The sequence below is a fragment of the Anas acuta genome, chromosome 5 (assembly GCF_963932015.1).
Source record: "Anas acuta chromosome 5, bAnaAcu1.1, whole genome shotgun sequence".
Lineage (NCBI taxonomy): Eukaryota > Metazoa > Chordata > Aves > Anseriformes > Anatidae > Anas > Anas acuta.
This window is the reverse complement of record NC_088983.1, coordinates 49,004,457-49,026,534: the sequence shown is the minus strand read 5'-3', so window position 1 is coordinate 49,026,534 and position 22,078 is coordinate 49,004,457. Positions and strand designations below refer to the sequence as shown.

Here is a 22,078-nt window from a genome sequence, read left to right as displayed (position 1 = left end):
AATAATTTTGTTTGCTTTCTAAGAAAACTTACATGATAAAAGTAAGCATCCTTGACTTGGATACCTCTTTTCTTTATTTAAAGTGGTTTTTTTTGTTGTTTGTTTGTTTTGTTTTGTTTTTTTTTTGTTGTTGTTGTTGTACTTTTTTCCTATTTTTAAAATCAAAATTACATTAAATTTCTTGTAAACCATACACTTCTTATGCCTGTCTATACCAGCATCTCTAGCATGACCCAGGATTAACAGATTACATGAGCTGTGGGAAAGTCAGTTCAGACACTGATGGTTCTTCATGAAGGAACTCAGACTTTCAAGCAGTACAGAGGAGTCCAATACAGAAATGTCTTGCCTGGGGAAATACAGTACTTTTTCTAATGGCAGCTGCCATTGAGTCATCAAGCACAAGTGGTTAGGGAGAAACTGTTTCTCAATGCCTTGTACTTCAGTGATTCAAAGGCACCAAGCAGATAACACACTGCTTCCTTTTAAAAATTAACCACAAAGCCCAACAAATATTATTAAATGAAATAATGTAGCTAGAAACCGTATCTAGGGGTGACAAAGCAGACAGACTTGTGATGGATCAGCTGCTTCATAAAAAAATGCAAAATAGCTGAAAATATTTCCCTTTTTATAATACTGCTTTTGTATGTCATGACAAGATAAAAGTCCTTATGGTTTTTTTTTGTTGTTGTTGTTGTTGTTTTTTTACTTACAACATTCTAGAAAACATGGCATTGGCAAAACTGCTGTGATCCTGATAACTAATAAGAATGGTACTTATTGTGATTGTTTGACAGCCATTTTACTACAGATTGCTGAATAAGTAATAAGAAGAAAAATTTAAACTGAAAAATCCCAGCTGAAGTCAATGGAAATATGTGGGCTGAAACTAGTGGAGAACCAGCCCCTTGCTAGAGTGTAGAAATGAAGTTATACACAGAAGTTCATGGAAGGCCTCTAAAAAAAAATAATAAAAAAAAAATAAGTCAATCTTGCCTCTTATATGAGATCACAGCAATGGCTGAATACAACACCTGGCTGTTATAGTAATGGGTGTTTTCAAAATGCATAGTTTCTATGTTGCAGTCTACACCGCTTGCTTTACCTGCTTTTACAAGAGATGTCCAAACCTGTGTTTTCATGTTAATAATAATACAAAAGCAAATATCTGTTTTGTTTTGCTTTCTAAAGTGCAGCAGCCTCCAAAATGCATCTTAGCATCTGCTCAGCAGCATGGAGTAAAATGGCACAACAAGGTTCAAGCAAACCAAACCAAAGTTGTACAGGGATCTTTTTGGAAAGGCTGGAGGCAATTAGTCTACCTGGAACACTTCCCGCAGTACAGGTCACTACACAGCCCTTTCCCAGTTCTCTGCTTATTCCACCTTTCTGCTGTGACAGTCTTGGCTACCTTTCCAGCAATCTTAAAAGCCAGCCACTGTAGTATATTATACAGCCTTAAAAACTATTCATGCTACTATTTGCAGAGTGCAGAGAGAGGGAACTTTGCCTCTCTCCTCTCGGATGTGACAAAGTAGTTAAAATCTTGGTCAGATGTTTGACATGGAGAAGATTATATATTAACACTCAGGTATGAAAGACTCAATAACTCATGGAAATAACTGGAGAAAAATACCATTATTAAAATGGTAGAAATGCTAAGAATAACCAAACTTCTTGGTATCATGAGTGAAAGATCACTTGTTTCCATTCAAATCCTCTCATGTTTCATATAAAATATAGATTTGAATAGGCAGCATTTGGGTAATGATAAAGCTGAGGCCTAAAATAAGAGTGGGAAAAGAGACTTGAATGGAAAATTGAGAGGCAAACAAAACAGAATGACGTGAGAACCAGTGGAAGAGTGAATGCTAGGAGACAGTATTGGAGAAAACAAAAAGAGAAATGAGCTACGCTGAGACGAAGAGGGAAGAAAAAAAAAAAAAAGATTGGGAGAATAAGACAAGACCTTGGGGAAAGGACAGTCAGAGATAAGAGATAAGATATTATTAAAAATTAGGGTTTGACAAAGAAAGTATCACATCTCTAATCCTGATCTTCCTACTGTGTCACCTGGAAGCTTTGTGAACACTAATAAACTTACATACTCTACCGAAATTGTAGAAACTTCTACTAAATATTTTATATATTTTTCTCAGTTTAATTAGCTAGCTGTCTAGCTACCAAGAGGTTCTATCATTGTAAAACTGCTGACACTATAAAATACATTAATCTCTACCACAGTAAAATCATGCAGTGTATCACCTTATTGTAAATCTTTATATACTATATACTATTGACTGGAGGGTAAATACTATATAAAACGTGTGAACATACAAAGTTAGATAGCACATCTTCTCTCAAGTTATCCTCACTTCAGCACAGGTTGTCTAACTTTTAAAACAAATCTGCATGTATTTGGCAATGGATTTGTGAAATAAAAAAGCTTTGCAAAGTTAAATTTCCAGAGGCTACCCTAGCCATGCCAAAACATATAAACACAGTGAAGCAACATTTCATTTTCTCTAAAGTTGTTCTTTTGGCTGAACTACTAACTAAAGCTTTCCAGGTTATTCTATCATCCATCAGGCTGCTGAGGATGATGGCTACTGATTTTTGAGAGCATTGTTGTACACACTATGTAGATGCTGAGACAGCTTACAGCTGGAACACTGAAGTCTAATACTCAGCAGTTATGGACACAACTTGAGGAAGGTCTTGTTGCATCATAACCCATCTTACACTCTTGTCCTTGTTCTTGAAGTAACAGTTGTCCAAGAAATGGGCAGTCTAAATCTGTCTAAAACTTAGCAAGGCAGAAAGTAACAGCATCCTGAGTTTGCTACGCCCACAAGTTTTAGATCACAGTAAAATGCTGAGATACAATGAAACTGGTCCTAATACAATAAATATACGATAAACATAAATATAAAAATCTGATTAGGGTTAAAATGAAAACTCATTTTTAAGTTGAAAAGTGTATCTGGTTGTGTTTATGCTGAAGTCTTGGGATGTTCTCACTTTAAATCCCAAACTGGATGTTGAAACAAAGAAAGCAGAAAGAGTCTGCAAAGAATCTATCCAGCTCCTATACAGAGCACGGCTCATTCTAGGGCAAAACACTTCAGGTAAATTTAATCACTTTGGTACAGACAACGAGGATAGAGAAACATAGTAACTAAAGCTTCTGGATTATTCCTTAATGCTGGTGTGCCAGTTTGAACTCGCATTAAAAAATTCCACAGCTACCCAAATGAACTGAAGTAAGAGTGAAGTCTCTTCCAGTGACTTAGGTATTAAGGAATTTATATTCCACTGATTCATGATAAGACTTAAGCTCTTGCAGGATACATTTTTAAGCAATGTGGTCCCATTACTCAGTAACGGGATTCAAATTTATTACAACACTTTCACCTTTCAGTGTTTTAGTTTCAAGTTGTACCAGGACACAGCAAACAAGCCCTGATTTCCCGCTAACTACTGGCCCACTAACTGCACACAGATCTTTAAGCTACCTTGATCCAAACGAAAGACCCAGCTCAATGGCTTTTTATCTGAAGTTCATTTTTGCCATGAGTCAGCCATGCCCAATGCAAGATAAACCCATGAAGCAGTGATTCTGGGGAAAGATACAATGCTGGCACGATAGATTATGTCACTGTAAAAAATTGATCCTTCACAAAGATTATTTAGCTTGTGCATCTCTGCTATATCTATATGGATACAAAGTGAAGAGACAGTCTGCTTCTTTATCCAAAAATGTAAAGTGTTAGAAAGACATTTACAAAGAACAACAACAAATTGAATTTCTGAGAAACAAAAGAGGACAGTTTGCTTTGGGGCCTAGAGAACATGTTTTCACCTTAGTAAAGCATCAGCATGGGGAGTTGCAGTTGGAAGCCATGGTGCCTCAAGGTCTTCAAAACCAGATGAGAGGAAAAAAAAAAAAAAAAAAAGACAAAACTGATTCAAAGCAGTCCCACAGGACTGAACATGGTGGGCCATGTGCTGCTAATAAGGGTCCATCAACACTCCCAAGCAAGACAAGAGACAAGTCCGTGCAGGGAGTCCTGTCAGGAGCTAGAGGAGGCATAGCTGGAAGCAAGGCTACAGCACACACCTGAGGGGTCTGGCCAAGAGACAAGCGGCCTACAAAAAAATCCAAAAAGCAGGGGCTGAGACATTGACAGCGACATTGTAACCCAGGCCAGTAGTGAAACCCCGTCATCCCTGAGCTTAAATGGCCCGGGGGCAGACGGCATGTGTGTGTGTGGGTTATCAGTCCCAGCTGAAGTCCTTCAGGCCTATAGCACCCTCAGAGAGGCCTGCCACTCACGTTCTCCTCCAGGGGTGTCAGCTCAGTCTTTGTCCAAATACAGCCCTCCATGATGCAGAACAGTGTACAGTAAGACAATGCACGGCACAAATAGAGGGGAGATGTCCAAATACAAGAAGATGAACAGGTTTGTAACTGTGGGATATGGTATAAACACAGGACACACAACACGGCTGCAGAGCTCTTAGATAGGGAGAATACTGCACATATTCCGTGGCTGTTTTGTTATAAATAGAATCAGTAACGGTAAAGAGGATAAAACAGTTTCTCAGCAAGTAGAGCAAACATATTTTGGAGACTCAGCTGATACTAAATAGAGTTTGGAAGAAATCCAATGGTTAAGTGCCTTTTTTTTCCCCTTAAATTAAAACAATACATTTTGCACCTGTGCATTTATTACTTTGGTATTATATTAACATTACCCACCTGCTCTTTTCCAGCTCAGTTAACAGTAAAATTTGAGGCAGCCTAAACCCAAGCCATATAACTTAAAAGATACATGTAATATTATGATTTATGACTCACTTCGTCTTTTTTCTGTTCACAAATGTTGTAATCCGTTGCAATCTTGAGACACTCAGAACCTAAGACTTAAAAAGCTACAGCCTCTGTAGTAGCTTCATTTTGGGTACTTTCCTTCTTATTGGCTAGAAACAATGAAGGTCTGATTGTAACACAAGTTTTGTTTTCAAAAATGACTTCAAGTGATCTCAGACAGTCTACTATGTCACTTGTGTGTCACAGGAGAATCAGGAACTGGTCAGTCAAAGCTAGCAATTCCAAATGTTAAGCATTCAATAATAATATTTAATCTGGAAAATATGGATGCAAGGTGTTTTGTGAAAGAGAGTCACTGAATTTTCTGAAGTCACTGAACTTCATTACGCCAAAGGTTTCACTGAACTGAGTTATATCAAAGGTAATTTTAAACTTTTTAATGAATGCTTTAATTCAAGTCCCTCCTTATAAGATCAAATAGTTGTTAATTTGTTAACAAATCACATTTGCTGCTGGTTTAGAAATGGTAAGAAATTTTGTAGCCTCTCAGAGATTCAGGATGTAAAATACGTAGATATTTTAAAGCTGAAACCAATTTTTCGTGTTGGAACTGAACTACAGTGGAGCTTATGAAGCACAGTTGTAATTCACTTTTCTTAAATGGCTCTCTAAAGTATAAGAAGCTTCATGAGGAATATGTCCTTTAATACACATAATTCCAGAGCTATTTCTCCATGCAAGGACTTTGGTTCCAAGTAACTTGCCCGACAGGATTATTTTTCTGTATCTTCTCTCAGCACTGACTTCTTGATCAACCCGAGGCAGTTCTTAGGGAGCTTACAATCTGAAATCTCATTTAAGCACCCTGAAAAGGGCAGCTTTCCTTAGGAGTTCTTTGCTGGACAAGATTAATAAAAATAAGGATAATATCTTCTGATAGCATCCACTAAGGCCTTCGGCAATATTGCATTTATGATTTACCATTTACCATGACTGCTTCAGAGATGTTGTATTATTGCCAAACATAAGATCCAGACAACAAAATGCTCACAGACGCAGAGAAAAAGAAGAAAATTGCCTGCAAGTAAAAGGATAAGGGAGAAATGAAACTACTGATAGCATGACAGATAGGAAAAGGCCAAAAAGTCTGGAAAATAAAAATGAAATAATGAGCTCACAAGGTTCACCAGAACTAGAAAAGTCAACAACAGGTGTAACAAACAGGTAGATTCTATAGAACAATCCACAAATGGAGCTCTTCTGTCTACTTCCATACAAACCTAAAATGAATCACCAATAAACCATCCTGGGGTTAATTTCAGCAGAAATATGTCCCTTGTTCTGGCTTTCTACCCCAAAATTCAAAGACGTGTGAGTAGGAGATTGAGTTGATAGCTCTTGCCTCTTTTTAGTTGCATCAGATCGTCAGCATGCTGTGGTTGATTGCCTCACATTTACCCAGCAGGCACAAAAAAGCTTCTGCTTTTTCTGTAGTCTATGAAAACCACAGAGAAGGGCCTGGTGTTTTCTTGTTGCCTTATAGTACTGGACCTTGAACACTTGAGTGATGTGTCTAACAGTTGGAAATGGCTCTCATTTTCCAGCCGTCTTTTCCTGCATCATTCCAGCAGTTATGAAGTAACACAGTAAGTTAATATGTGGATATTTTAGTCTGTCTTTGCTATTGGCAATTCTCTTCCTCCTACATCATTCTGCCTTCTGTCCCTAGTGCAGGCAAATTTAAACAGTTTTCCACACCCTTTGATGCATTGCTTGGTGAAGTAGGTGCTACAGAATATTTTAGCATCAGCATGTGAGGGTAGGCCTGTTTAAAATTCTGGCAGATTCACAATAAACAATACACTGTGGAAATAGAGTCTGGAAAGTTACAACTGCTTCCAAAGCTCCAAAAAGAATATCTCACTGGAGTTTAATCATGTTACCTTGGGGATGACGTACAATAACATGTATTTAGCTATTAAGGATAAAATCCCTCCTTCTCAGGTACCCACCCTACTACTAATAATCCTGAAAGATTGTCTTCTGTGTAAAATCCAGTGTTTGTTTGTTTTTCCCCTCCAACTAAAGAGAGACAAAAATTTTATAAAATAATCTGCCATACAGAGGACTGGTGTCTGGATAATGGATTTGACTCTGAAACGTTAAAATTGAATAAAGTCACTGGAGAAAATATAGCAACAGACTCACTGAAATCTATTCACCTTGAGAACAGCATGCAAGTGCATAGCAAACTACACTGTGGCAAACAACTTCTGATCAAGACCACTAGGGTAGGTATCTTTTCTGTTAAAGTCAGTTTAGACGGGTTGATAACATTGACATGTTATCATGACGCTGCGAACAGAAACTCATCTAGGCCTTATGGTTGTTAAAATGACAATGGAACTATGAAATTAAACCACTTTTTGCCTACATGTTGCTCAAAAGGAGTGTAAGAGATGCTTATTTGGGAGAAGCTTTGCTGCTTAGTCCATGCACAATGGTATAACAGAGAAAGAAGTATATCTGCCTTTGTATGTTGTCTTCCACTTGTGGTGGGGCGATGTCCCCTACTGCAGACAGCTCAGTGGATTAGAGGAAAAATGTTTTACTCTTTTAGACAACCAGAAATGAAATAAGCTTCTTGTATCCTTGTTTACCATGTCACGTGTACATAGAATTAATTGACAGTTACTGTTCATACATTTCTGAAGCCTTTCACCAAATTGTACATGCAAAGGCAAATGTTTGTACCTCTTAAATATATCCAAGGCATAAAGATGTGACCTTTTCTGTCTGGGATTTTAATTACAATACTTTGGAACCATGCTCCTGTTCATTTCCCACAGAAATAGGCCTACAACATCTGCAATGAATACCATGTGTTCACAGCTGTGATCAGAGAATGAGACATCTCAGAGTTCTTCACTGATTCCTGGAGGAGGTTGCCTGTTCCCCAATACAATACTTATGCCTAATGCATTACACACAAGGCACCAAAAGAGCTGAAGCGCATCAGCAACCAAAAAAGAAAAGCTGCAAAATAACAAATTAAAAAAATAACAAATAAAAGCTGCACTTAACAGCTTGCTATTTACCTCTGCTTGGGCCACATCAAAGCAACCTCTCATAATGCTTTACAGTGTGACAACAGAAGGCTCACACAGTAACGCCAATGTATTGGCCAGAAAAGGGGTGCACAATCAGAGCTATTACTTCCGGAACTTAAACAGTTTAATTTATTAAGCACACCATAGTCAAGGAGTCATTGTTTTCCATCAACACAAACTGCAAAAACACCTGGCTGGCATCCCAGGCACAGACTATCCTTGTTGGATACTTGAACAAGCAAACAAGCCGCTGCACAACTGCTTCTCTATCCTGTTGATCACAGATGCGTTCAATACAGTCCATGTAAGAAATCTCAAAGACTTGTTGAATTTTATACTCACAATGCTTGGAGAGAAGGCCTCTGTAAGGAATGTTATCTTTACCATGGATAACATCCCAGGGTGTAGAAGAGGCACAGGAGGTAAGTGCCGTGTTCTGGAACTTACTGGACAGTTCTGAGACAAGGAAACAGTCCTGAAGCAGGCTGGCTGCAAGTCACCAGGCAAGACCCTTCTCCTTCCATCAACCAGACTTGCTCTACTTCCTACTGTGCCACCTGCTTGACCTGCACTCCCACTTCCAATATCTGTCTTTAGTCTCTGGTATACATTCCTCTTCTGGGAAACTCCATGCCCCTCGTCAGCATGGCCTCTTTCTATAACCTTTTGTCTCACCTGCTAGCGTGTATTCACCCAATTATCTTCCTTGGAACATACTAGAAAATGCACGCTCATCTGTTCTAAAAATCAGGCCTAATTACAGACTTAGTTATGTGACTGTTTGTATGAATTACAATCATGTTAATTAATTATTAATTCTCATACCAAATAATCAGTTGGAACAGTACTGGGAAAAGTCTAGTGTATTGCCTTTTATAGCAGTTAAATCTCCTTGGTGTTTGAGATCAAAGGCAGGGGTTTGATGATGTCATGCTCTTGGTTTAAGATGACAAATCTAGTGTGTTGTAATCAGCATCAACATGTACCAGCATCTCTTGTTTTTTCCCCCTACTTTTTTTCTGTCCTAGTGTCAGCCAAGTATTCATTAAAGAAATGTTCTTTCTGAACATTCTTGTTTCATTTTGTACTTGCAAAGGACTTAGGAGATGCCTACCAAGTTATTGTTAGGTTGCTTTTGAAATTAAGGTATGCTCAGAAAAGTACATAACCTTATAACAGAAGAAGGCTTTTCTTTTTCTTTTCTCTCTCTCTTTTTTTTTTTTTTTTTTTTTTTTTTTAATCTAGGTTAAATGTTTTTTGATTTAAAAGATGCAAATACATGTATATAGAAAAAGCAACTATATTTCATATTATTTACTAGGTAATGAAGTTATCCTGAGGAGCACTAAATTTTTACATCTGCTCTAAACACAAAACAAGGGAGACCAGTTGTCTTTGTAGTTGGATGCATTTGATATGAAATCAGAACACACTTTTAATTTATCATTTGCAAACATCTTACCCAGTTTTAGGAGCAATTATTACATTTTTTTTCAAGTTCTGGATTTAAAAAAGATTCTGTATTTTCTTTCTCATGCCTCAATAAATCACTTGGTAAGCACCTGATAAGCAGGCGATCCTTGGAAGTATGGGGTGAGACTCTACTTGTAGTTTAGAGTTTTCAGGAAACCTATACTTAAAACTCAAGTGATCAGCAAGCATTTAGCTTTGTGCCAGGAATTACTAGACAGGACTTTCCTTCTCTTTGATTCATAATCTAAGTTTCCAAATTATAGATAACAGGAGTTGATGCTGAAGATTGAGTCAGATTTAATCAAAAGTGAAGATTAAAGTGTATCTTTCCTGCTGTATCTATTTCATTGAACTTCATTTCACTGCTGTAAGTGATTTGAAATCTATCGGAAAACTAATCAAATTGAGCCATTCTTCAGCAAATCCTTGCTTCTCATATTGAAAGTGGCTTGCATGCTGATTCCTGACCTGTGCATGAAGCAGCTCTCTGCCAGGAACGTGGCAGTTCTAAGGGTTGTGAGTACCACACATACCTCTGTCTCTGGGACATACACATCTGGAGATGTTAGAAACAAGTCTCCAAGCCTAAGGAAGACAGTATTCTTTTTATATCATACACTGTAGTGAGAGCACAAAAGGTACCTTCAAAAAAGAAAGCCAAACATTCAATTAAAGTTCATTCAAAAATCATTTATGCTCATTCTCTAGGGAAATAAGAATCGGTAAGCCAAAACCTAATACTAGTTTCTCTCCATGCTTACTCAGTGATGAGAGTCAGTCATTTACACACAAGCCTGAGTTATTTTAGACACTTTGGCTATGCCACCTGGCCTCTAGCTGCTACTCCAAACGGGCAGCTACTGTCCCTTTTTGCTTTAGCTTCCTTCCTTTTGTTTAAACCACTTGTAAAAGGCCACCACGGTCCCAACACGTAATGTGGGGGAAAAATATAATTAAAGACATAAAAGCAAATTATAAATCATATTAGCTTCAGCAATGGTGCATTTTACATATCCTCAGTAAACAGCTTCTAACAGAGTGATTTGGCAACAGGTACCCTGTTCTAAATGCTAAAAAAAGAGTGCAATTTAAATTAATGAGGCCTACTTTAGTGAATCCCAAAGAATTAAAACAGTTTAGAGGTGGAAAAGGAATTCTTTTGAAACGGTGGTAAATCCTGCTGGATTACAATGAGTAGTGAACGATTTACAAATGAGCAAATAAAGTAATCTTAATTATAATACTTCCTCTTGCTTCACAGGCTTTCACTAGTTAACTCAAAAGAAACCATTTCAGGAGTTTACTGAGGTAGGTAAGTGATTACAATATTCACAAATATATATTATATCCAGAATATATATTGTATCATACATATGCATACATATATATTCATACGTATATGAATATCATATATCTATGATATTCATAGATTTCTTACTCAAAGCCTCTATTTTTCACCTCTTGCAAAAGCTGTGAAGACATCTACCAAACAGTTCCTGACATGGGACTGGTAAAACCAGAAGACAGGTCATGGAGAAGCATTAGTAGCAGGGATTATTCGAAGCCAATTGCAAGATGAAGGAGAAAGAAGAGCTAACAAATGAGAAAGGATGGAAACAAGCTCACAGGAGAGGAGGCAACAGAGCTGTGGTTTTTGTTTTTGTTTTTTTCTGAAGCATATGATTCACAATGTGTCTGAGATTTCAAAACTTCTTTCTAACAAAGATGAACAAGGACTCTCTAGAACATCTCTACAACCGTCAGATTAAGTTCTGTTTCTGGAATATCCTGTCCTGTTGAATTTACTGTAGTGGAGAAACAATTAGCTTAAAATGTTGAATTCATTACAAGGAAAATGAAAATCTAACCTTTTTGTAAGATTTCTCACCTGTAATCTCTGGAGTCTTCATAATATCTCCAGGTAGCTAAACTAGGTGCTTCAGCTTTCTGTTGTATTGTAAATTGTTTTCTTTGTCTTCTCATAGTACAACAGTTTGAAAGAGATGAGACCAAGTGCCTGAGACACATGAACACGAATCACCACGTGCCTCCCTCATTGACATTTCAGTATCACTGGAAGCAAACTTCAGCTTTTCAAGATGTTGTTGGAGACACTACTTTAATGTTTTTAGTCTCTTAGCACCTTTGTGGACAGTCCCAGTAGCATTCCCATTTTATGACTCTGGATTCTGTTCACATATAAGCAGGAAAACAGTTACCGATGAAAGAATATTCAGGAAGTCTTTAAAAATTTAACTCCAATACAGTTTAAGTCCTCACAGACTTCGACAAAAGTTGAAGTTTCCCATCTGAATATGCTTTGCTTTTTATGCAAATTAACATTTTTTGAAATATTCATATTAATACTAGCAAAAGTAATTTTAACTACAGATATACCTCCATAGTTCTGTGAAAATGCCAGTCTACTTAGAAGTGGTTTTGGTAGATTAAACCACTAATTCTTCCAATACATTGAAACTAATCTTAAATGGGAGGGGGGTTAGGCAACATCAAAAACTACAACAACAACAAAAACCACAATGGAGTAAAAGAAAAGAAGATGAGATGTTCTTCTCACCTTTTTGAAAGCCTAGAAGAAGGTTCTTCTTGACATTTCTTATCATAGGTGAGATGGGGATTTATCCTAGAAAATATGTTTAGCGGTTGCATGCCTTAAGAAAACACTACTTAGAATTACAATCTATAATTGCTTAATCTGATGTTTGCATATAAAAGTCAGTCAAGCATTCAAGCTAACCACAAGAATAATAGTTAAACACATGCAAATATTTCTTTTCAACATCACAAAAATTTCAGAACCCCCTAAAAATTCCAGAGTCAGAAGAACATATTCTAGAGTTTGCAATTAGAACTCATGGTTGGTATGATAATTCCCTCTCATTTGGGCTTTTTCTGCTTCTCATTTACAAGGCAGAGCTAAAATTTCCCATGTTTAATTAACCTGAAAAAAAGAATAACAACAACAAAGTATTAAAACAATAGCATCTAGTTATGCAAGAATCCAGAGTTCTTTTGACTGTTCCAAGCAAAGTTACTATTTTCCTGCACTAATCTCTTGCTTTCTGTCATTAGGTAGACAAATTTGTGTCATTAGATTAAGTATTACCCACTACTAAAGCTAGAGAATATTTTTGTTAAAAAGCTGGTATTTCCTGAGGTATTGATGCCTGTCTGCTCAAATCTGAAATTACAAGTAAATTGGTAATCAGATATAGAGCACACCCACAAACAGACAAGGACTACATTAAACAGCATAAAAATTAATACGACTGAGGCTTAGGACAGAGGAAATAATTGCCAAGGCTAAACCCAAATCAGCCCTAGTCCCTTGAGATCTTCTAGACTGCCCTTTATGGATTAATAGATTGATCAATTAACGTAGTAAAGTCCACTATAACAGTTGCAGTTTTTGTTTGGTTAGTTGATTGCTTTTTGTACATATTTTAAACAAAATTAAATGTTTTAAAAATCTCCAAGAGCACTAGACACCTTACACTCAAACAAGAATACAAGACTTCCCTGTCCCCTCCCTGCCAAGTTTATATGTCAGTCCGAAATACCATGATGAGCTATGCATAAGGGAAAGCCGCCTTCTTACAGATTGCCTCATAGATTCTTCAGGGTATATCTCTCAGCCAAGAGTATCTGCTCCCAACTATCAACTGTCTCATCGCTTCTGTTTGAGCAAGAGATGCAATGTTGCAATTATTTTCTTCAAATGTAATCAGGGCAGGTTTCTCTCAGGCCTGCTCCAGTGTTGTACCCATACACATACATTCTCTCACACACGCACTAAAGTAGAAAAGTTGAAGGCTCAGCAGGGAAGCTCAGAAGCCTGTCTATGCTCATCCTGCAGCCCAAACCCAAAAGGTTTTCAAACACATTTGTTAAGCAGTAGTGAGACTGGCTCTCTCTACCAGTCTGTCTCAGCACACACAGATGCACACTTGCACATGCACACACACGTGATACACACACATGCTTAAAAAGGGTGGCCAAGAAGTAAAAGTCACTTTCATAAGTGTGTTATGGACTTCAAACTTATTAAGTTATGTTTCTCTAGGAATTTACTAAAGATAATCACATGGGCAGAGATCACCTGCTTATGCTTTATGGCTTCAAATATCCAAGCATTCCTTGATAATAAAATAGAGATCCTATGCTATACAAAGAAAGATGACCAAATACAGATGACAAAGACAACTATCTTATGACTTTCTTTCACCTCCTCTACCCTACACAACGAACGATCTTCCAACATAAAGGATGCCTTCCTGACAGTGTGCATTCTTTGGCAAAATACCCCTCTCTTTCTAGGGTCAAGATCACAACCAATATTTAAGCCACATGGATATAACTTAAGACACTTCTGATAGGTCAACTTAGTTTTGTGAAATCATAGCAACATCAGTGCTATTGCTAAAGCTGAAATTGATAACCTCTGGGTAAACAGTGAGTATTGACCTTCATATGTATCATTCTTCCCTTCAATACACCCAAGTGTGTCACAAAGTAATGATTAACGCTGCTGTCACAGCAACAGGCAGCTGGGAGAAGCTGACTTGTTTTAAAACAGCAGTCTTAACACAGGTCTCTTATGGTAAAACTACAAGTCTGTCCTTCAGCTCACAGTCAATGAAACTAGGTGCACCGTGGCAAGACACTGGTGTTGAACAAAATGTTTGTAAGAGGAGATGGTCATATTTCTTTATAAGCTTTGCTTATTTCAGTAAGAGCACCTTTACACCCTTTGTTTGGGGTCTTCCTCTGCAGATTCCAGAGTGGTTGAAGCCTGACAGCATACAAATATATAGGAAAAGCAGATGAGGAGGTGCCTTAGAGCACTGTCTAGGATAGTATAGCACATTCAAAAATTTCTCTTCCATTCCAAGCTGGAAGTTGCTCAGCATCATTAGCACTTGTTATGAGTTTAAGCAAGACATCACCTGCTTTGAAGACTATGAAAACCAGATCAGGCTCAAAATAAGAATGGACAGGACTCCTAATCCACCTGAAAAAGATGCAGCTTTTGTATCAATCAACAGGAAAATGCAAGTTGTTACCACATCTGATAATGTCCTGTAAGCACAACCAATTTGAGAACTGATTCCAAAATAAACCTGTAGATAACTTCCCTACTTGTTTTTTGTTTGTTTGTTTGTTTGTTTGTTTTGTTTTTTTAAAGGAACAGTGTGAAAGTTATTTTCATTTGAATCTGTGTAGTGCTTATACTATGAAGTGAATAGTAAAGGTGTTCTAGAGTCCTTGGAACTATGAGAAAATGCATAAGCAATGTGTTACACTCATCACACGTGGCTGAAAGTTGAACTTTGAGCCAGAAGTCTTACATTTTGGAAGGCTAAGAAGAGTTTCAGAAGACGATGCAAATTCCTCCATCAGCCAGAAGACCCATTATTGCTCCTATTTTCCATACAAAGAAGAGGAAACAGAGTGATGTTATCTGCTGAGACAGAGAGAATATCAGAGCATGCTGCTAATGACAATTGGGATCTGACAGCAACTCTGAGTCTCCACATGGCTAACAGACAGCCTTCGTGGGCATTTAAGTTTGTAATTTATTTGGCAGGGAAGAAATTTGAAGTGCACCAAAGCTGCATAATAAAACACAACTACTTAAATCTTCATAAGAAAAGCATCTGAATTAGGAATTAGTAGATGAACTAGGTTAACAGAGTGTATCCTGTAAGATTCAATTGCTTGAATCCCTTCAAAGTGAAGTGAACAGCACCCTATAATGTTACACAGACAATGCAAAAATCATGAAGCTTTAGAAGAGAGAATATCTACTGCACTAACAATTGAATATATTTTTCATACAACTGAGAACAAAAATAAAAAGGATCACAGCTGTCCTTTCTTCTTATCTAACTCTAGGCCGCAGGAAAGGAACTTTTTAAAGTATAAAAAAGAATCTTCTCTTGATCTCTAATCTTCAAGGAGATAAACAAAGGTATTTATTGACATAGCATGAATCATCGTCCTTAGTACAGGTAATGAACAAACAGAAAAGTCTGTCATTTTCCAGCTAGTCATTTCTGGTAATGACACAAATGTTTAGCTTGCCAGGACAATCATTATGGAGAGAGTGAAGAACAATATGGTTATTGTATCTGAATAACTATCTACCTTGATACTGTCAAGTCAAAGCAAAACTGACGTCAAAGGGAATACAAGGTGAGTAATTTACAAAATCTCCTTAACTAAAACTCCAATCCTCCAGTTAATGTTTTGTGTCCTGGTTTAATTAACACATTTACCTTCTCCTGAATCTCCTTGATTCCTGGGACACTTACTAGCTAGCATGTTTCTACAAATCACCAGCAAATTATTGTGGACATCTGACTGCTTTACTCAAGCATGATTACAAAGGAAGAAATTATGGGAGCATGCAACTTTACATCTTATTCTTAACTAAGGACATATTGAAAGGTACTTTCAACTAAAGTTTGGAACAGTTTTTCCTCTGTTTAATCTACTATGGATGTAATTGCCATGCTGATGTAACGGAATCTGCTCACTATGCCTTCAACGTTTTAAGGACAACTGGAATACAACATCCTGTTCCACAGGAAATGCCATACAGCTACCACGGTTTCTGCCTAATCTTAATTCCAACAGACCAAGGCACGTTAGTATTTACTATTCCTTTTTTATTTGCGTCAGGTGCTTTCCAAAACACTTCAAAACCAAACACTGAATCATCAAGCTAAACTTTAAATTCAAGCACACCTATGTACTAAAATAGTTTAGTGATTATTTGCAGACCTTAACAGAGCCAGACTCTCAGAAAACCAGCCTGCTCTGTCTGCCCTCTGCTGGCCTTTGTGTATTTCAGTTTTCGCTTCAAAATGAGTCCTTGACTGAAATAACAGAAAATAGCAGCACCATCAAGGCTTATATCAAGCAAATCCACCAGTAAGGAATACATCAGTATCACAGAACTGTAGGGGTTGGAAGTGACCTCGAAAGATCATCGGGTCCAACCCCCCTGCCAAAGCAGGTTCGTCAGAGCAGGCTGCCCAGGTAGGCATCCAGACAGGCCTTGAATATCTCCAGAGAAGGAGACTCCACAACCTCCCTGGGCAGCCTGTCCCAGTGCTCCGTCACCCTCACTGTGGAGAAGTTCTTCCGCATGTCAGTGCGGAACTTCCTGTGCTCTAACTTGCAGCCATTGCCCCTTGTCCTATCCCCACAAACCACTGAGAAGAGGTTGGCTACATCCTTCTGTCCCCCATACCTCAGATATTTATATACACTGATGAGAACCCCTCTCACTCTTCTCTTCTCCAGGCTGAACAGACCCAGGTCTCTCAGCCTTTCTTCATAGGGAAGATGCTCCAGGCCTCGTATCATCTTTGTGGCCCTCCGCTGGACTCTTTCCAGGAGATCCCTGTCTTTCTTGTACCGGGGAGCCCAGAACTGGACACAGGACTCCAGGTGAGGCCTGACCAGGGCAGAGTAGAGGGGGAGGATCACCTCCCTTGACCTGCTGGCCACGCTCCTTTTAATGCATGCCAGGATGCCATTAGCCACAGGGGCACAGTGCTGGCTCATGGTCAACCTGTCATCCACCAGGACCCCTAGGTCCTTCTCCTCAGAGCTCCTCTCCAGCAGGTCCTTTTATTCTGGATGCGTGGGTCCAACCCCTTTCTGCTGTGAGGTAGTAAGTAAAAAAAGGTACGATCCCTCCCATCGGGGGTTCGATGATTCTTCCCTCCAGGTGTTTATTAAGACCTTGTCTCCTGGTTGTATATTACGAACAGCAAATCCTAAAGGTGGTGTTTGAGCCATCATTCCAATTTCTCTTAGCTCTTGTAATCTCCTTCCAATAATAATTATACATTTCTGGATGCTATGATCCTCAACTACATTGTTCCCTAGAGGCATCCCTTGAGAAGAAGGCATACCACATAACATTTCATATGGTGATAATCCAGTCTCACTGTATGGTTTAGTTCTTATGTTTAAAAGTGCCAATGGTAAGCATCTCGTCCAGGGCATTTGTGTCTCAATCATTAATTTAGCCAATTGTTGTTTTATTGTTTGATTCAGTCTTTCTACTTTCCCTGAACTTTGTGGGTGCCACGGAGTATGGTATTCCCACTGAATACATAATGATTGACATAATAATTTTATTATTTTAGAAGTAAAGTGTGTGCCCTGATCAGAATCAATGTACTGGATTATCCCATATCTAGGTATCAGGTGTTCTAATAGAATTTTTACCACCATTTGTGCCATAGCTCATGCTACGGGATAAGCTTCTACCCATTGTGTTAAATGATCTAGTAATACCAATAGATATTTTATCCTCCCTCCCTTGGGCAATTCAGTGAAATCAACTTGTACTTTCTCAAAAGGCCTATAAGCTGTTTTTTTTTTTTTTTCCCCCTCCCTTGGCTGCTTGTTGAAACACTTTATCTTCTGACAAGTTAAGCAACGTTGTGTAATTTGCTTTGCTATTAAAAAAAAAACAACAACAACAAACAAACAAACAAACAAAAAATAACAATGCAACCAAATTGTTTTAGTAAATGATCACTTAGTGCCTTTTACCCCAATGTGTTTGTGCATGCAAATGTCCCAATATTTGCTTCGCATAAGCTTTTGGCAATATCTCTCGCCTGTCTGGCAGTGTCCGTTTTTCTTGTTCTAATTTAGCCCCTATTTTGTCCAGTTTCATTTGTTTTGTTTTGTTTTCCATTGCATTTCATAGTCTGTCCAAAAATTTGATAGGGGTTTCTTTTGGATCTTGTTGGAACAGATTCTCAATTCCCAATTTAACCAGATTTTGATATTTACCGTTCATTATTTCCAGGGTGACTATAGTCTCAGTGTGGGGTCTGTAAGGCGAATGCAATTGTCAACAGCTCCCTGAGTGGTCCCATTGGCAATCTGAGCTCACTCATAAACTCAGGTTGTTTTAAGGGTTAACTGCTTTCCTGTTTCCATGACAACTCTCTCGGACCCATCATGGTCCCTCTGCCCCAAAGGGCTCACACCAGTGATTTTGAGATCACAGCCTCCTGTTGAGGCAGAACTATTAATATTCCTACATCTTCTTTCCCTGCTCATTCAACTTCAAACAGCTCTGCAAAATCCTATATGCCACACCTCTAACACCTTCATCAATTCTTTTAACCAATCCTTTATCTTTCTCCAGCCTGTACTTTTCTCATGCCAACACCAAAAGCTCAGTCAGGGGCCAACTTAATTCCACTCCTTTTCCCTCTAAGATGCTGGAACAACATATCAGTATAAGACATTTCATCCTATTTTCCTTTTCTCCTCAAAAACAACAATAATTGCAAGGTAGTGTTATAGTCGATTGATCCATAAAGTGGCCATTTAGTTTATACATTGGCCACCATTGATTGCAATACTTAGTGAAAGTCCTCTTGCTTTCTGTGCCCCAGTTCTAACAATATCTTTCGAATGTGCCAATATGCACCCAAGGAGGCTTTCTTTAAAACATCTTTGTTTTGGATATTACTCATTTCCTTGATTTCCCATTCCCTTTTATTTGTTTATTTATTTATTTATTTATTACTATTCTTTACTAGTTACTGTCCTTTGTTTCAATTTCCACACAAACCTTTTTACTGCAAGTTTTTACTATCTCTTCCTAATCTTCTTCCCAAATGTCCCAATTCTCTGGGATTAAACGCTTCTTCCCACATACAAAATTTACTATTTCAATTATTAATGAGCCTCCTTGATTCCTGTTTTTGAAGAACAATTCAGTGAACAGCTACACTTACAAAGATGAACATGCTGATTAACACACCTTCCTGGAAAGGAACTTTGCATAAATATGCACATTTCTGACAATTTATGAAATAAAAGTTTATATTATATATTATTTATGTTATTTATAATATTACATATAATATATTAAAATATATAAAATATATAGATTAAAAAGTCCACCTCACATGCTTGGCTGTCAAACTACAAAATTGATTTTTCATGCTACATTAACATAGGCAGAAAGGGAACTAGTAGGAGACACTGAAGATTTTCTCTATATCCTTTAAAGCTACTGCATCACTGCTCATTTTTATTGCATTCTGAAACCACTGTTAGGCTTATTTTATATATCCTCCTTCTGCAAGAACAATATCTACTCATCTGAATTAAACAATATCTACTCATCTGAATTAAAGAAAAAAAAAAATCACGTTATAGGTTTCTAACGCTTAACCCAGAATGCAAAGACTAACAGAACAACTTTCGAGATACTCAGAAAGGGTTACCGAAACACTGACTGGACCATCATTTTTTTTAACCAGTATTTGGAAACTTCAAGGATAATGAAAAAAACATTATCATAATAACCATATAAAAGAACACACACTGAACAACCATATTTTTTTCTCTCTTTTCTGCAAATGCATTATGCTTTGTGACTATTCACATGATATTCAATCCTTATTTAAATTAAAAAAAAAAAAATGAAATGAAATACAAACAGCAGGCCACAAAGATATTGGAGTATAAAAAATTGTAGGTGCTAGGATACTTCCTGAATTATACTGCTCGACTTCTCATTAGCAACCTTCAGGGTGAAGGAAATTAACAGCTACTTATTTCTGATCCACGGTGCACTATTGCACTAAATGAATATTTCTCCTGATCTAGAAAACTTAGAAAATTGAGAGCATGTGGACAGCTAGTTAGATTTTACTAGTTGTGCTGCAGTACTTCATAAGTAGTAATGAAGGATATTATATTTCAAAGCCTTGGGAAACAACAAAACAAAACAAACAAACAAAACCAAAAACCCAAACATTCTCTAAATAGCATGAACCAGACTTACCAGTTAAGAAGGCAAGTCAGACATGATCAGGAGACTTAAAACAGCCCTTCCATAACATGGAAGTGGTATAGATAGTATAGAATGTAAATTGAAATATTACCTATATTTTATATATATGAAATATTTATATATTTGAAATATTACCTATATTTTACCTACATATGGGGAAGACAACAAATTACTCAGATTGCTAGAGTAACTGGTACAATGATGTAGTGAATGACCTTGCAGCAATAAAAATAATCAAATATAAGCTCAATTTGAACAGGTAACTGAACAGTAGTTTTATGTGGCCTAATACTATGAAGGATAGTCCCTTGCTGCACTACACTATTGGGAATCACTCTCATACAATTAAGCAGTTCCATTATAATTCCCCATGTGGTCTGACCCCTAAAAGTTTCCTTCTAAAAACAGTACCTGACTTGCATCAATGATGAACATCAATTTACAATCCTGAATTGAAGTTGTATAGGCTCACCCAACTGTGTGTGACAGAGGAACATTGCGTGCATTAACCTGCAGATAAAATCACCACTACTACCTGTTTCAAAGAATTCTTGCTCTTTATCTAGCACTACCACAACGTACAGCTTTGTGGCTTACAGGAAGGGGCAGCTTGGCTGAATACCAGAAGAGAGCCTGTCTGTCACAACTATCCATCTCCTGCATTCTTTGCTAGCTTACACAGTTGTATGGACTATATTGGGTCTGGAAACAGATCAAAGAGGGTTTTGAACACATAGATACAGCATTCCTTGATAAGCAAGTCAATGACGTGCATCGCTGTGAATTCTTAAGACAATACTTCTACATTTTAGGAACGGGGAAAAAAATCATTACCAAAAATGCAGACCCAAGATACCTGGATAAAAACAGAGATAAAAACAGTAAGGTTTAAAAAAAAAAAAGTCATAAAAAGACCTGCTAGGTTCAGTAACCTATACATCTTGTAGCGTTACATAGCCGACTTGCTTGCTTGCTTACAGAGAATTGCCTCACTGGCAAGATGATTCCTCGTAATATGGCTTCCTTCTGCCACAAGACAACATTGGGATGTTTTTCAGTCACCAAAGCTTTTAAAATTGTTTATGGTCATGTTTGCTGCATCAACCACTCCTTTTCCTATGCAATGTTTTTAGCTCCATGATACAGCTTTTCACATTCTTGAAGTGGAGTGGTTGTAAAAGATACTGGGTTGTCTGTTAGTGACACCAAAATTCTTCTCAATAAAAACAAGAACAAAACCATCCGTAGCAGAAATGGCGGAAATTAAGATCCCCAGTGGCTGCTCAAGATCTTCCCCATTTTTAGTAAAGGATACAAATAAATTGTTTTCCTTACTGTGATTAACCCATAACTGAAACTGCTAGGATAACCTAAGTTGTACTGATAGGGGCTTGCAACGTGCACATCAGATGGAAAAATCACCAACCCACCAATCCAATTGACACTGGTCATTGTGCAACCATTATTCACTATATTTTATTTCCATTGTTCTCAAGGAAATTACAACAATGTACAAAATTTTCAATGGACTATAGAGAGGAAAAAAGTATTTATGGTCTGAAATAATCCATGAAAAGACTAAAAAAATAGAAATCATGAGAAAAAACAAGTAATTTTTTTAAAAAAACTACACTTTACCACAATAAAACTAATCAGATGACTAATCCTAAAGGCAACTTTATTTTCTTTCACTTTATGGCACAGCCTATTGCATAGGAAATATATGTCAAACATGACACTTAGCTTTAGTGATTCTGCATTAGTTTCCTCCAAATGCAGTTTCGTTCT

General features: G+C 37.5%; 1 long non-coding RNA gene across 1 annotated transcript in view; it reads right to left on the bottom strand.

Annotated features, from left to right (window-relative positions):
• Positions 1-8,422, bottom strand: part of LOC137856599 (uncharacterized) — a 34,710-nt gene extending 26,288 nt beyond the window's left edge. Inside the window, exon 1 of the long non-coding RNA XR_011096617.1 lies at positions 8,290-8,422. This is a non-coding gene — a long non-coding RNA (uncharacterized lncRNA). The remainder of the gene's footprint in view (positions 1-8,289) is intronic.
• Positions 8,423-22,078: the final 13,656 nt, after the last annotated feature.